Here is a 17,535-nt window from a genome sequence, read left to right on the forward strand (position 1 = left end):
TTGGGTGAAAATTTGAATCTGTTGGTAGTGGTTAATTTTCTGTTGCATATGTTTCAATGTTCTTTGTGTGTTGTTTTATGAATGCAGTGTTGTATGCAGACTCCCAATCTTGGCTCTATATTTGATGTGTTCCGTAAGATTACAAACTCACATTTTCACAGTCTTAAACAAGGCACCAGCTCAATTATAACTCACATTTAATATGCTGAAATTTCAATGATCAATCTTAAAATAAATTTCCAAATATGAACTGATTTCTTTCTTTTTATTTAAATTCTCTTTTATATATATATATATGTTACCGGTTGTTGTATGACTATTAAAAGATTATAATTAATGTTAGTCTTTTTGGGAATTTGGTAAACCTAGACTAGATACCTGGTGAAACAGTTGCTTATTAATGCAAGATTAACTTCCCCAGACAGCTCGCAGCTTTTAACCCACTTTTATTGTCTAGCAGTACCGCTTACATAGCAAAAATTAAAGTAACAAACTTACATACTTAACCTAAATTATCCTAAGGACAAACACACACACCCATGCCCGAGGGAGGACTCGAACCTCCGCACAGCCCAGACTGGAATTCAATAGTTGGAAAAGAAAGACAAGGTAAGGTAGTTGGAAACTATAAACTGGGGGGAAAAGTATGAAAATGGAACCAGCCCGCCACAATTTTACGCAGAGCAAGATTTATTCATCGCAAATAGTTGGTTTAAGAATCATAAAGATGATTGTGAACACGGAAGAGTCCTAAAGTCACTAGGAGGTTTCCAATTGAAAATACACACATCAAAAAAAGTTTTGCATCACCTCGGTTCCGAAAGTTCCGGGAACTGTACACAAAATTGGAATAGAGATCAACATAAACATCATTTCCGCCCTTTTTATTGCTCATGAAAACCACACATTGCATGTTGTACCATCATACAACGAGAACTTCAGAGGTGGTGGTCTAGATCGCTGTACACACTGGTACCCTTAACACCAAGTAACACGTCTTCTTGCATTGATGCATGCCTGTATTCGTCGTGGCATACTATCCACAACTTCATCAAGGCACTGTTGTCGAAATTGTCCCACTCCTCAATGGCGATTCGGCGTAGATCGCTCAGAGTGGTTGGTGGGTCACGTCGTTCATAAACAGCCCTTTTCACTCTATCCTGGGCATGTTCGATAGGGTTCATGTCTGGAGAACATGCGGGCCACTCCAGTCGAGAGATGTCATTATCCTGAAGGAAGGCACTCACGAGATGTCCACGATGGGGGCGCGAATTGTCGTCCGTGAAGAAGAATGCCTCGCCAATATGCTGCCGATATGGTTGCACTATCGGTCGGAGGGTGGCATTCACGTATCGTACACCCGTTACAACGCCTTCCATGATCACCAGTGGCGTACGTCGGCCCCACGAAAAGCCACCCCAAAACAGCATGGAACCTTCCTGCACTCGATGGACAGTGTATCTAAGGCGTTCAGCCTGACCGACTTGCCTCCAAACACATCTCCAACTATTGTATGGTTGAAGATATATGCGACACTCATAGGTGAAGAGAACGTGATGCCTACCCTGAGCGGTCCATTCGGCATGTTGTTGGGCCCATCTGTACCGCGCTGCATGGCGTCATGGTTGCAAAGATCGACGTCGCCATGGACGTCGGGAGTGAAGTTGCGCATCATGCAGCCTATTGCGCACAGTTTGAGTCGTTACACGACCTCCTGTGGCTGCACGAAAAGCATCATTCAACATGGTGGCGTTGCTGTCAGGTTTTCTACGAGCCACAATCCGTAGATAGAGGTCATCCAATGCAGTAGTAGCCCTTGGGTGGCCTGAGCGAGGCATGTCATCTACAGTTCCTGTCTCTCTGTATCTCCTCCATCTCCGAACAACATCGATTTGGTTCACTCCGAGACGCCTGGATACTTCCCTTGCTGATAGCCCTTCCTGGCACAAAGTAACAATGCGGACGCGATCGAACCGCGGTATTGACCGTCTAGGCATGATTGAACTACAGGCAACATGAACCGTGTTCCTCCTTCCTGGTGGAATGACTGGAACTGATCAGCTGTCGGACCCACTCCGTCTAATAGGCACTGCTCATGCATGGTTGTTTACATCTTTGGGCGCGTTTAGTGACATCTCTGAACAGTCAAAGGAACTGTGTCAGTGATACAATACTCACAGCGACGTCTGTCTTCAGGAGTTCTGAGAACTGGGATGATGCAAAACGTTTTTTGAAGTGTGTATAATTGTAAGAGAGATTTCGGAACCATATTTTAAACTCTGAGACATTCCCAGGGACAGATGTGGCCTCTGATCACCATTTGGTGGTTATCAAATGTAGATTAAAACTGAGCAAATTGTATAAACGTAGGAAATTAGAGGGGTGGGATGTGGATACATTGAAAGAACCACAGCTTGTTGACAGTTTCGTAGGGAGCATTAGACAATAATAGACAGAAACAAGGGAAAGGAACGGACTAGAAAATGGGTAGCATTCACGGGTGAAACAGTGAAGCCAGCAGAGGATCAAATATGTAAAAAGTCAAGGTCTAGTAGAAATCTTCGGCTATCAGAGGAGAGACTGAATTTAACTGATGTAAAGAGAAAATATAAAATTGTAGGAAATGAAGAAGGAAAAGGAGTACGCGTGGTTATTTAGTCTTTTAGGCCCCTGCTCATATACGTGGCTGCGACGGTTGTTTCCTCCCAGCGCTGAGCAACGGAATACACAGAGATTCTGTGGGATTTTCTGTATAGTCGCTGGTGATACACTAGTTCTAGCGAATTTAAGTGCACGAGCTATCAATTGACTGTCGTCTTGTTTCGGTCGTAAAGTTTGCTGTGGTAAATCCACCATGAGCCTGCTTAGAGAGAGAAGTAGATTGTAGGTGCAGAGTTTTTGGGAATCTGTGGAACCGTTATCCTGTCCGTGTTGTGGGATTAGTGGTCGCGGCTCGCCCAGAGGTAATTGGGTTGTTATACGTTTTGTTGAAGTGGTTTGGTAATGGTTGGTGTGTGTGTCGAGAAGGGAAGGCCTTCTACAAAGAACGAAACTTGTCTAGCTGGCGCTGTGGTTGCCCGCTAGATGGTGCTGCCATAGGTCAAACCGATGACAACTTCGTCTTTTTAAACAGGAACCCCCATTTTTTTATTACATGTTCGTGTAGTACGTAAAGAAATATGAATGTTTTAGTTGGACCACTCTTTTCGCTTTGTGATAGATGGTGCTGTAATAGTCACAAACATATGGCACACAATTTTAGATGAACATTTGGTAACAGGTAGGTTTTTTAAATTAAAATACAGAACGTAGGTACGTTTGAACATTTTATTTCGGTTGTTCCAATGTGATGCATGTATCTTTGTGAACTTATCATTTCTGAAAACGCATGCTGTTACAACGTGATTACCTGTAAATACCACATTAATGCAATAAATGCTCAAAATGATGTCCGTCAACCTCAATGCATTTGGCAATACGTGTAACGACATTCCTGTCAACAGCGAGTAGTTCGCCTTCCGTAATGTTCGCACATGCATTGAGAATGCGCTGAAGCATGTTGTCAGGCATTGTTGATGGATCACGATAGCAAATATCCTTCAACTTTCACCACAGAAAGAAATCGTGGGACGTCAGATCCGGTGAACGTGTGGGCCATGGTATGGTGCTTCGACGACCAATCAAAAAAATGGTTCAAATGGCTCTGAGCACTATGGGACTCAACTGCTGAGGTCATTAGTCCCCTAGAACTTAGAACTAGTTAAACCTAACTAACCTAAGGACATCACAAACATCCATGCCCGAGGCAGGATTCGAACCTGCGACCGTAGCGGTCCTGCGGTTCCAGGCTGCAGCGCCTTTAACCGCACGGCCACTTCGGCCGGCGACGACCAATCCACCTGTCATGAAATATGCTGTTCAATACCGCTTCAACCGCACGCGAGCTATGTGCCGGACATCCATCGTGTTGGAAGTACATCGCCATTCTGTCATGCAGTGAAACATCTTGTAGTAACATCGGTAGAACATTACGTAGGGCCGGCTGGACTGGCCGAGCGGTTCTAGGCGCTTCAGTCTGGAACCGCGCGACCGCTACGGTCGCAGGTTCGAATACTGCCTCGGGCATGGATGAGTGTGATGTCCTTAGGTTACTTAGGTTTAAGTAGTTCTAAGTTCTAGGGGACTGATGACCTCAGAAGTTAAGTCCCATAGTGCTCAGAGCCGTTTGAACCATTACGTAGGAAATCAGCACACATTGCACCATTTAGATTGCTATCGATAAAATGGGGGCCAATTATCCCTCCTCCCATAATGCCGCACCATATATTAACCGGCCAAGGTCACTGATGTTCCACTTGTCGCAGCCATCGTGGATTTTCCGTTGCCCAATAGTGCATATTATACCGGTTTACGTTACCGCTGTTGGTGAATGACGCTTCGTCGCTAAATGGAACACGTGCAAAAAATCTGTCATCGTCCCGTAATTTCTCTTGTGTCCAGTGGCTGAACTGTACACGACGTTCAAAATCGTCACCATGCAATTCCTGGTGCATAGAAATATGGTACGGGTGCAGTCGATGTTGATGTAGCATTCTCAACACCGACGTTTTTTAGATTCCCGATTCTCGCGCAATTTGTTTGCTACTGATGTGCGGATTAGCCGCGACAGCCGCTAAAACACCTACTTGGGCATCATCACTTGTTGCAGGTCGTGGTTGACGTTTCACATGTGGCTAAACACTTCCTGTTTCCTTAAATAGCGTAACTATCCGGCGAACGGTCCGGACACTTGGATGATGTCGTCCAGGATACCGAGCAGCATACATAGCACACGCCCGTTGGGCATTTTGATCACAATAGCCAGTAATCAACACGATGTCGATCTTTTCCGAAATTGGTAAAATGTCCGTTTTAACACCAAGCAAATACCGTCCGCACTGGCAGAATGTTACGTTATTCCACGTACTTAAACGTTTGTGACTATTACAGCGCCATGTACCACAAAGGGAAAAAAGTGGTCCAACTGAAACATTCATATTACTTTACGTACTACACGAATATGTAATAAAAAATAGGGGTCCATATTTTTCGCAGTAGATATCTACATCTACATCTACATCTATACTCCGCGAGCCACCTTACGGTGTGTGGCGGAGGGTACTTATTGTACCACTATCTGATCCCCCCTTCCCTGTTCCATTCACGAATTGTGCGTGGGAAGAACGACTGCTTATAAGTCTCCGTATTTGCTCTAATTTCTCGGATCTTTTCGTTGTGATCATTACGCGAGATATATGTGGGCGGTAGTAATATGTTGCCCATCTCTTCCCGGAATGTGCTCTCTCGTAATTTCGATAATAAACCTCTCCGTATTGCGTAACGCCTTTCTTGAAGTGTCCGCCACTGGAGCTTGTTCAGCATCTCCGTAACGCTCTCGCGCTGACTAAATGTCCCCATGACGAATCGCGCTGCTTTTCGCTGGATCATGTCTATCTCTTCTATTAATCCAACCTGGTAAGGGTCCCATACTGATGAGCAATACTCAAGAATCGGACGAACAAGCGTTTTGTAAGCTACTTCTTTCGTCGATGAGTCACATTTTCTTAGAATTCTTCCTATGAATCTCAACCTGGCGCCTGCTTTTCCCACTATTTGTTTTATGTGATCATTCCACTTCAGATCGCTCCGGATAGTAACTCCTAAGTATTTTACGGTCGTTACCGCTTCCAATGATTTACCACCTATGGCATAATCGTACTGGAATGGATTTCTGCCCCTATGTATGCGCATTATATTACATTTATCTACGTTTAGGGAAAGCTGCCAGCTGTCGCACCATGCATTAATCCTCTGTAGGTCCTCCTGGAGTACGTACGAGTCTTCTGATGTTGCTACTTTCTTGTAGACAACCGTGTCATCTGCAAATAGCCTCACGGAGCTACCGATGTTGTCAACTAAGTCATTTATGTATATTGTAAACAATAAAGGTCCTATCACGCTTCCCTGCGGTACTCCCGAAATTACCTCTACATCTGCAGATTTTGAACCGTTAAGAATGACATGTTGTGTTCTTTCTTCTAGGAAATCCTGAATCCAATCACAAACCTGGTCCGATATTCCGTAAGCTCGTATTTTTTTCACTAAACGTAAGTGTGGAACCGTATCAAATGCCTTCCTGAAGTCCAGGAATACGGCATCAATCTGCTCGCCAGTGTCTACGGCACTGTGAATTTCTTGGGCAAATAGGGCGAGCTGAGTTTGACCTATGGCAGCGCCATCTAGCGGGCCAACCATAGCGCCATCTGGTTTCCCCCTTCAAGCTAGACAAGTTTCGTTCTTCGTAGATTTTTCGTTTGACGCTTATTTCGTGAGATATCTGGCCCCGTCGCTATCAACATATCACCCTGTATATATTTTACGAGAAAAGAAAAGGTTTAAATTCAGAGATCTTAATACTGCTTTGCAGGACACTAGTATACGCTGGTATTTGTAAGGTTACCTTATCAAAAGTTGAGTGGATTCACTATAAATATATAAATGCAAGTAGAATTGACGTTGTCATAAGTTATTACGTAACAGTCAATGATTATACTTATAACTAAGATTGGTAAATCGGTGGAGTACGCGACGTCGTGTTATTTACGTAGCAACGCTGGGCTAAGCGGAAAGAGATTTAGTGGTAGTATAAACTATTTTAATTCATGTAGATATCGGTAAAAGCATCTTAACAAAAATTGGTCATAACACGACGATATATGGAATAGGAATTTTGTAAGTAATTAAAAAGTTACTAGTCTTTTCCAGAGATAATGTACTGCATTGTGAGAATTTCGTTGTGTGGGAGAACAACTGCAAGTTAGATATGACATTTATCATGACATAATATAAATAGGTACTGTATTTAAAGAGATTTGTTGCTTTGATTTGACCAGTTGTTTAGATAACGAGAGTTGTTATCTCAATTGGCTCGTCTCGTAATTATGGTTTATGACTTTCATTCGAATGTTTGGATGTTTCTATTCGTAGTGTAATCGTGTCATTGTTCGATAACGACGATGTGTAATGTAAGGGTGCTGTCTTTCATTATTCGATATTCGAGCCGGCTGCATAGTTAGTGGTTGAGGTTGCCTCAGGAGTAATTATACTAAGGTTGATCTGTCTTCACTTTGTTCCTTAAAAGTGCGATTACGGTACAAGCTAGACTTCGAGCAGTCGCCAGGCGCTCCACTACGACTTTAATCTTCTAAAATCAGATAGTGATCCGCAGTCATAATATAGACTGTGAAATTAAAAACTGTAGCTAATTAAAGCTGTAGTGGTCGATTGGTTCGCCCAAGTATTTTGTGCGGCGGGAAGCCACACATTAACGCATAGCGACGTTGGTACAATACGATATATTGTCGTTGTAAGTTCAATCTTGGGTAACACCAGTCGGCGCGTTACAGGGGTTGGAGGGGGGGGGGGGGGATGGATAAGGAGGGAACTTACTTTAGGAACTTGGTCCGAGCCTCCGAAGATTACAGTTACGCTCCAGCTGTCAACTTGATAATATCGATTAATTCCGATGGATTTACGCCTAAGATTCATCTAAATTTCATTCTTTAGAGGACGAAAATTTGATTCTGTAGTCTTGCGACATAAATTTTAAGTCAAGGTTTGAGATATCCACTCGAAAATAGTGAACTTCAACGAACATTAATTCCATTTGTGGCATCATAACTGTGTAAAGCTAGATTTATGGCGGTCAATGAAATATACTATTTGATCAGAAGTATCCGGACACGTATTAGTGGCCATTAATATGTGTTTGTCCAATCTTAGTCTTTATGACGTCTTGGATTCTGCTAGGAACATCTTCAATGAGGTGCCTGAAAGCCTTTGTAAGAATGGCAGCTCTTTCTTCCTTAAGAGCCGAAAGCAGAGACGTGAGTGATGTTGGCGGCTGGTGTCTGGAGTGACAAGCCCTTTCGAACTCATCGCAGAGGTGTTCCATCGGGTTCAGGTCGGTACTCTGGGTAGGCAAGTTCATTTCACGTATGTTATTGTCCATAAAACATTGCTTGACACATGCTGATTTATGACAGGTTTACATTGTGATGCTTATACAGTCATCGTCACTCGCTATTCTAGGTATTAAAAAGTGCCATAAAATGTGTTCGTATTCTTCCACGTTCAGGATTCTCTTAATCGCAATAACGGGATCACATCCAAACGATAAAAAAAAACCATACTGTAGGATCACCTGCTCCATACTTCATTTTTTGGCATTACACGTGATGAGAAGTAAGGTTGTGCAGGCATTAGACAAATCCAAACCATTTGATCACATTACCGTAGGGCACAGCGTGGTTCATCACTCCAGTCATCCATTCTCCAGAGACGTCACACCACCTCGAACGTCGCTAAGCGTTCACTACAGAAATGTGTCGCTTATGAAGAGTTGCTCTACCGTCGTACCCCACGCTATTTAACTCCCTTTCAACAGTCATTGTTCTAGCTGGACTACTGTTAGCCCTTAGGAAATCACAAGCGGATCTTTGCAGTGATTTTGAGCGATTTTTTTACAACCACGTTCCTCAATGGCGGCGGTTCCTTGATCGTCAGTACGTGAGATATGCTGGTCTTGGTCTAGCTCTGGTTGTTCCTTTGCGTCTCCACTTCACAGTCACATCACCAACAGTCGCCCAGGGCAGCTGTAGAAGGGTTGAGATGTTTCTGATGGATCTGTCATTCAGGTGACATCGAATGACTGGTCCACTTTCGAAGTCACCGAGCTTTCCCGTTCCACCAGTTCTGCTGCCACTGCTTCCCCAGTAACACAACCATATTCCCCGTCTCTCTTGCGACATCTAGTGATCAGTTCTAAATTTCATATGGTTGTCCATATGCTTTTTACCAGGTGGTGTGTGGAGTAAATGTCGAGTCCAACAATAAATGAGGCTAGCAGCGTATGATTTGAGAAGCTGAGTGGTTAACAACACGCACATACTTCGCATCTATTATGTTAATGATAAATCTGTTGTATCACTTGCTTTTTAATGTAAATTGCGTGCTTCATTTATTATTACATTTTAAACAAATCTAATCGCATCAACTGCTCACTTCATCTGCTTTAGAGAGATATATTTTGGCATCATGGAAAAATTATGACAAATTGAGGGCGTCGGTACCAAAAATGTTTGTGATACACAGCTTCACTATATTTACCTATACTTACTCATGTTGTTGCGGTCTTCAGTCCAGAGACTGGTTTGATGCAGCTCTCCATGCTACTCTATCCTGTGCAAGCCGCTTCATCTCCCAGTACCTACTGCAACCTACATCCTTCAAAATCTGCTTAGTGCATTCATCTCTTGGTCTCCCTCTACGATTTTTACCCTCCACGCTGCCCTACAGTAGTAAATTGGTGATCCCTTGATGCCTCAGAACATGTCCTACCAACCAATCCCTTCTTCTAGTCAAGCTGTGCCACAAATTTCTCTTCTCCCAAATTCCTTTCAACACACTGTCCATTCCGTTCAATTGGTCTTCCAGGCCTTTTGCTGTCTCTGACAGAATTACAATGTCATCGGCGAACCTCAAAGTTTTTATTTCTTCGCCTTGTTGCGGTCTTCAGTCCAGAGATTGGTTTGATGCAGCTCCCCATGCTACTCTATCCTGTGCAAGCTGCTTCATCTCCCAGTACCTACTGCAACCTACATCCTTCTAAATCTGCTTAGTGCATTCATCTCTTGGTCTCCCTCTTCGATTTTTACCCTCCACGCTGCCCTACAGTACTAAATTGGTGATCCGTTGATGCCTCAGAACATGTCCCACCAACCAATCCCTTCTTCTAGTCAAGCTGTGCCACAAATTTCTCTTCTCTCAAATTCCTTTCAACACACTGTCCATTCCGTTCAACTGGTCTTCCAGGTCTTTTGCTGTCTCTGACAGAATTACAATGTCATCGGCGAACCTCAAAGTTTTTATTTCTTCGCCATGGATTTTAATTCCCATTCCAAATTTTTCTTTTGTTTCCTTTACTGCCTTCTCAATATACAGATTGAACTACATCGGAGATAGGCTACAACCCTGTTTCACTCTCTTCCCAACCACTGCTTCCCTTTCATGCCCCTTGATTCTTATAACTGCCATCTGGTTTCTGTACAAAGTGTAAATAGCCTTTCGCTCCCTGTTTTGACCCCTGCCACCTTCAAAATTTGAAAGAGAGTATTCCAGTCAATACTTACTCATAAGCGTACAATAAAGATTTACAGTCGGTTCAGAGTCGTAGGTACAAGCCACTTATACATAATGAAAAAGATTTAAAATTTAAATCGCTTCCTGTAACCATAGTAGTATTCTGCGGTAACTGATTCATTAATAAACACTTCAACAGTCGTATGGAAGAGTAACGAAAAGGAAATTTACGAACATCATATTTTCTTCAGACTAATTTTTAGACTGAGTTATCGCTTGATAACAGCTGCAAGGACGCAGTGTACCAACAAGATACTCATTCGTCATCTAGCAATAAGTTAATAAGACTCACGGTTACGGGCAACAGTAAAATTATTTAAACGCCGTCTGAATGGGAATTAATATTAATACTAACATTTGCAGCGCGTGTATTTGACATGATTTCTCCGTTCTCGATTACTTAAAGATATCTCCTGAGTTGTGGGTACAGGAGTATATTTTCGCTGGAATTGTGTAACGAGCACTCCTCGAAACGATGAAAGAACTTCACGCATTCCACTATGTCTTGAAAACAGTTTCGAGTATCAGTAGATTCTTTTACATGCCTGATAGATTTACAGTTCTTTACTGTCATTGCAGTCAGTGGTATTTTTTTCCTAAGTGGAAAGGAAGACGTTGGCTGTATACGTACAATGGAATTTAGATGATGAACAGCTTCAGATCGAAGTTCAGTATCACATAAATTCACAAGAAAATGATGGATCGGCATGAAACGACTCTGCACAAGCATATTCCGGCAGCATATTTGCGCAGAAAGGCTGCCCGATAGGCAGATATCGGAGACGAGACTGTGAGACAAGGTGACCTTACGTGCAGGCGCAGTTATTTTCCGTCACCAAAGACCTCGTGGTAAAGCCCGGTATCTCAGCCTCCAGAAAGCTGAGTCATATAAGTTGCAGCGCCATTCACAGCGCCTTTAATAGTTACTTTGCCGCCGACGCAGTAGGATACGTCGTCCGGAACACTGACGGTACCCGTCTACTGATAAGTAAGTGGCTGAAGGTATTTCACTTTGTGTATTCTGCGACTCACCGAACGCTTTCAAGCGTTACACTTGCTTTGCACTGGTGAAATGCTGCTAGTTTCTCCTCAATGCGATAACTACCTACGAGTTGAACTTAACCAGTGTGCAAAATATTTGATCAGGTGAACGTTCTCAATTGGGGAACATAGAATAGAAATCCGCTTCAGCTGCTAGTAATTGTCTTAATTTATTCCACGACCTCTTTCGAAGCTTAAAGCTTCGTCTTCAGGTGCCACCACACAATTATGAAAACATGAATGTGTGATGGTCGGGTTAGTCAGTCAGTGATTGGGGATCACACCCACGCGAAACAAATGCATAGCAGCGCAGGACCAGCTACCACAGCGCCCGCCTGATTGCATGGCACTAAACAAAGAAAACTGCGAGGTTATCCACATGGGTACTAAAGAAAATCGGATAAATTGTGGGTGTACGATAAATCGCACAAATATAAGGGCTGTCAATTCGACTAAATACCTAGGAATTACAGTTACGAACAACTTAAATTGGAACGACCGCATAGACAATATTGTGGGGAAGGCGAAACAAAGACTGCGCTTTGTTGGCAAAACAGAAGATGTGACAAACCTACTAAAGAGACAGCCTACATTACACTTGTCCGTCCTCTGCTGGAATATTGCTGCTCGGTATGGGATCCTGACCAGGTAGGATTGACGGAGGACATCGAAAAAGTGCAAAGAAGGGCAGCTCGTTTCGTGTTATCGCGCAACAGGGGTAAGAGTGTCACTGATATGATACGCGAGTTGGGGTGGCAGTCACTGAAACAAAGGCGGTTTTCTTTGCGCCAAAATCTATTTACGAAATTTAAATTACTAACTTTCTCTTCCGAATGCGAAAATTTTTTTGTTGACACAAACCTACGTAGGGAGAAATGATGGTCATAATAAAACAAGAGAAATCAGAGCTCGAACGGAAAGATTTAGGTGTTCCTTATCCCATGCGCCATTCGAAAGTGGAATGGTAGAGAAGTAGTATGAAAATGGTTCGATGGGCTCTCTGCCAGGCACTAAAGTGTGAATTGCAGAGAAATCATGTAGATGTAGATGTAGAGAATAGCAATCGGCCACATTCAACAATTCTATTTATTTACACGAAAAGTGCCCGTTCATGGATTAGAGCCAACATCTTCATATGGCTGTCCACGTTTGTATAACACCTGCTGCTGCTTACATTAGTTGATGGAAAAAACGACCAACAACTAATGTACACAGCAATAAATGTAATACAAACGTGAACAGTTATCTGAAAATAAGCCTGTCGATTCTGAACAGGTAATAACGCTATTTATGTCAATAAATAGCATTATTCATTGTGGATGGTTACTGTTTGCTTCTTTGCAAGACACAACATGTAAAAAATTTCTTATTGGCACTTAGAACCAGCCAGTTTCCTAGTATGGCACTTAGAAAGTTCTTAACAAATTTTATTTCCTAATTTGTATCATTTTTATGTGGTGATGGGACAGGCAGTATAATTCTGTAGGATCAGAATAACTTCTCAATATTTTTGACACAAACAGAGGTACCTTGTTTTTTCATTCTTCCGGCAAATGTTAGATTTCGCACTTAGAGGGGCTTCAATTTCTACTCTTCATTTCATTTCACTGTATATAAACCTTTATCCAGTTGTGAATGTTAGATGGTTGTTGATTATGGGGTGAAGACTAGCCGCCAAGGATCATCAAATAAAGACAAGTTTTCCCAAATTTATTAAACACTGAGATACAGACATAAGCAGTTGTTAAAGGAACTGTGTTTTCTTCTGTTTTTGCGGCAGAATACATCAACTATATGAGAAAAATTCAGCGATAAAGCTCCTTTGTAGGTCTGTCAAAAAAGTACGCAGTAAAACCACGCTTGAATTGGGGGTTGTTGTACTACTGTTGGTGGCCACAGCTGTTAGGCAGACAGCAAAGCAAAATTTGAAAACAAACTGAAAAAGTTTCTTCTTCACAACTCTTTCTATTCTGTAGAAGTATTTCTATTATTTTAATATATAAAAGTTGGTGGGTAGCAATTATTAATGCACATCTGTATATCTTGTTTCTTAAAAAGAAAATGAACCTTAGAAATATTCAATATGTAACCACAGACGCAAATTAATTTGCGATGAATGTAAAATGACAAGTTCCACATCATTACGATTTATCATGCAAAAAATCCACGTGACATGAAAATAACTAACCGACTGAGTAGTATACCGTCCGGAACTTTATTCCTGACGTTTACGCCTCTCCAGAAGTAAAGGATAGTATACTTCCATCTCAGTATGTAATGTGGGCTTCCATGCGGGGACACATTAGTACGACCCCAGCAACAGCACAAAAATCCCCTTACTCTGCCTCTTAATTTTGTGCAAACAAAAAACTGCTTCGCTGTCTTGCTGTCATTCTTGAAATTCTAACAAAGTAATTGCTAAGAATTTTTAGCATATTGCGGCCCCGTCAGCAACTGCGATTGACTGATATTTTGAGGAATCAGGCTCAGTAGCACAAATTTTCTGGTCTTTACCAGGTTTCGGCTAAATTAATCTAGCCTTCTTCAGAAACATAACATTACTATAACATGCCAGGGTAAGCCACAGTCAACATTAAGATTAATACCTATAGTTCCGTGGTACCATGTCGAATAAAACTACTTAGCTGAAGCTCAGCCCATGCGGTCACTATGCGGTCGGTTGGCAGTGGCAACTTAACGTTTGCACTGACTGTTGCACGCGGAATTGCACTGAGGACGTAGCAACTCGTGCGCGTGTACAAACGGAGAGTCAAGGCTGTATATCGTTGGCTGTCTGTATATCACGTGTTGGAAACTCATAACCGTAATTGTAAGCAAACTAGGAATTATGTAGAGGAGGTCCCTGTGTGTAGCCGGACGCGGTGGCCGAGCGGTTCTAGGCGCTACAGTCTGGAACCGTGCGACCGTTACGGTCGCAGGTTCGAATCCTGCCTAGGGCATGGATGTGTGTGATGTCCTTAGGTTAGTTAGGTTTAAGTAGTTCTAAGTCCTAGGGGACTGATAACCTCAGAAGTTAAGTCCCATAGTGCTCAGAGCCATTTGAGCCATTTTTGAACCCTATGTGTATTAACTATACGCAAATTGTATTAAATGATAGGAAATTTACTTAGTTGGGTATATAAAGTTTAAGGATAACCTTTACTACCTTATGCACATACGGTCATCGTGTAAAGTATCCCCCACAGCCATAAGAAAAATTTAATCTGATGTGTCGGCAGCTGGGCCAACACCTTGTAGATCGATATAGCTGAAAATGCACGCTAGACTAACGCAGACGGGCGTGAAGTACTGGAACAGGCTACGTAATTAATGCTATGAAGAAAAGTACGTAGCTGGATTAATACTTATCTTTAATCAATCATTGTGGTACATCGCTCTTGACTATACACAGGAGACTTTAATTACAATCACTGTAAGGCTAATGGCGCCTTGCTAGTTCGTAGCCATTAACTTAGCTGAAGGCTATTCTGTCTCTCGGCTAATGAGAGAGAAAGGCTTAGTACATCTAGTCGCTAGCTAGGTCGTCCGTACAACTGGGGCGAGTGCTTGTTCGTATCACGAGACCTGCCTTGTGGTGGCGCTAGGTCTGCGATCACACAGTGGCGACACGCGGGTCCGACATGTACGAAATGGACCGCGGCCGATTTAAACTACCACCTAGCAAGTGCGGTGTCTGGCAGTGACACCACATAATCCATTATTTAAAAGTAGCTAAGAACAACCTATCTCTCTCTGCGGTACATAAAATCACGTGCGGTGACTGCCCTAGCTTTTACATCGGCCAAACAGAGAGAGCGCTGTCAGCAAGATATAAAGAGCATATGCCAACGAGAAGTGGTGACGGCATACGGGGTTCGACTTTCACCGAGCACCTCGTCCAAATGGCCCATGCAACCAATCCTCCAACTAATACTGAGCTGTTGTACTGTGGGGTAAAAGGAACAAGGCTAGATATTCTAGAGGAGATGCAGATTTTTAAACACTTGCTATCCGATAAGGAAAACCTTCTGAACGATCAGCTGCTGCTGAGAAATAAAAACTTTTTCGAAGGTTTCCAATCTTTGTTACGGTTGGTTTAATTTATCCCTGCTACATTGACTACCATATTTCTCTCCTGGTTGCCGCATACCATCTTCAGACATCAAGCCTCACGCTTATCTTTAAATTTAAGTTTGGCCCACTACTCTTTCACGAGAGTTTGGACGTCATTATAGTCGAATTTAACAATTATGCAGCACAGTAAGTAAAGCTTAGTTGCTTTAAATACTTACCCTTTCTATGATACGATAACGCTACGCGCATATCGCGTTACTTGCAATGTTACCTGTGGAAGAATATTCCCGTCAAAGGTACATTGTAGATTATATGTTAGTACACTTGACGTATGTCGGTCAATAGCACATAAGCGTGATGACGGAGACTTTGTACCCTCCGCCACACTCTAATTAATATGCGTGACCTATGTCGCTCATTAGCATACATGAATTTAACAATTATGCAGCAAAGTAAAGTAGAACTTAGCTGCTCTAAATTTTCCCTTGTAATGATAACGATAACGTTACATGTGTATCGCGTTACTCACAATGTTACCTATAGAAAATATTTCCCGTCTAACGTACATCGTATACTATATTTTAGTGTACTTGACCTATGTCGGTCAATAGCATGTAAGCGTGTTGACGGAGACGTTGTACCCTCCGACACATTTTAATTAATACGCTTGACCTATGTCGGTCAATACTAGTTAAGTGTGATGACAGGGGCGTTGTACGCCCAGTTACACCCTAGTTAAATTATTGATAGGTTTTAAATAAGTGAGACAAGTAATGCATGTTCCGTGGGGATACTTTACACGATGACCATATCTGCTGAAAGTTGTAAAGGTTATCCTTATACTTTATATACCCAACTAAGTAAATTTCCTACCATTCAATACAATTTGCATGTAGTTAATACTCAGAGGGACTTTATCTACATAATGCCTAGTCTGCTTACAATTACGGTTATCACTTCCCAACACGTGACATACAGACAGCCAACGATATACAGCCTTGACTCTCCGTTTGTACACGCGCACGAGTTGCTATGTCCTCAGTGCAATTCCGCGTGCAACAGTCAGTGCAAACGTTAGTTGCCGCTGCCAACCGACAGCATAGTGACCGCATGGGCTGGACTTCAGCTAAGTAGTTTTATTCGACATGGTACCACGGTAATATAGGTTTTAATTTTAATGCTGACTTTGCCGTACTCTGGCATGTTATAGTAATTTTATGCTTCTGAAGAAGGCTAGATTTATTTAGCAGAAACCTGGTAAAGACCAGAAAATTTGTGCATCTGAGGCTGATTCCTCAAAATATTAAACTAATTGCTTCTGTTCATAGCACCTACAGCTACAGTAATGTATTCCGCTTCCCTGGTGTTGTCTCTTATCTCATTCCACCAGAGACAGATTTGTTTCTGTTTAGTACGAGGGCTGTTCGGAAAGTAAGGTCCGATGGGCCGCGAAATGAAAACCACAGTGAAAATCAGAAATATTTTATCAGCAACAGTTAGCCGCACCTTCCAGTTACCTCTCTAAATAGTCGCAGCTCCGATTTAGACATTTGTCTTGGCGTTGTACAAACTTTCCAGTACCCTCATCACTAAAAGCAGCCGCCTGTGCTTTCCACCAATTCCATACGCTGATCTGCCTTGCGCTGTTTGTGCCAAAATGTTGTTTTCATAGCCAGCGGTTAATGTGAGCACAGAAGAACAAAGGAGGGAGCCAATTAAGGGCTGTATTGCGGGTGATCAAACACTTCCCATCTAAAACCCTGCAAGAGCGTCTTCATTGCCCCTGCACAGTGCGGCTGAAAATAGTCTGAAGAAAAAATTGCATGACATTTATGTTAGGTGGGCTGCATAGCTTCAGGGGAAATGTCTCACCAGATCCACATACTTGGCGGGAGAAACTGTTGTTTTAGGTATTTCCACTTGATCACTTCGCGCTCTGAACTGTAAACAGCTATGTGAAGCGATCGGCAGGCACTCCAAAGACACTGCCCAACACATGTGTGCAAAGTGCCATGGGATTTTCTCAGTGGTTTCCATTTAGCGCCTAATCGGACCTTACTTTCCGAATATGCCTCGTATTTCCCCTGTACTTCCTGTCTTCAGTCATCCCGTACTTCTAGTCAGTGCTTACGTTTTCTGAGACTTTCATAAGCTGTATAAAATGTTTTGCTGAGATTGTAA

At 42.5% G+C, this 17,535-nt stretch overlaps 1 protein-coding gene across 1 annotated transcript in view; it reads left to right on the forward strand.

Annotated features, from left to right (window-relative positions):
• The first annotated feature begins 11,139 nt into the window (after positions 1-11,139).
• LOC124798489 (cytochrome P450 6k1-like) overlaps positions 11,140-17,535 on the forward strand; it is a 116,705-nt gene continuing 110,309 nt past the window's right edge. The window contains exon 1 of the mRNA XM_047261927.1: positions 11,140-11,227. The gene's annotated coding sequence lies outside the window, so the exon portion shown is untranslated. The remainder of the gene's footprint in view (positions 11,228-17,535) is intronic.

The sequence above is a fragment of the Schistocerca piceifrons genome, chromosome 5, assembly GCF_021461385.2.
Source record: "Schistocerca piceifrons isolate TAMUIC-IGC-003096 chromosome 5, iqSchPice1.1, whole genome shotgun sequence".
NCBI lineage: Eukaryota > Metazoa > Arthropoda > Insecta > Orthoptera > Acrididae > Schistocerca > Schistocerca piceifrons.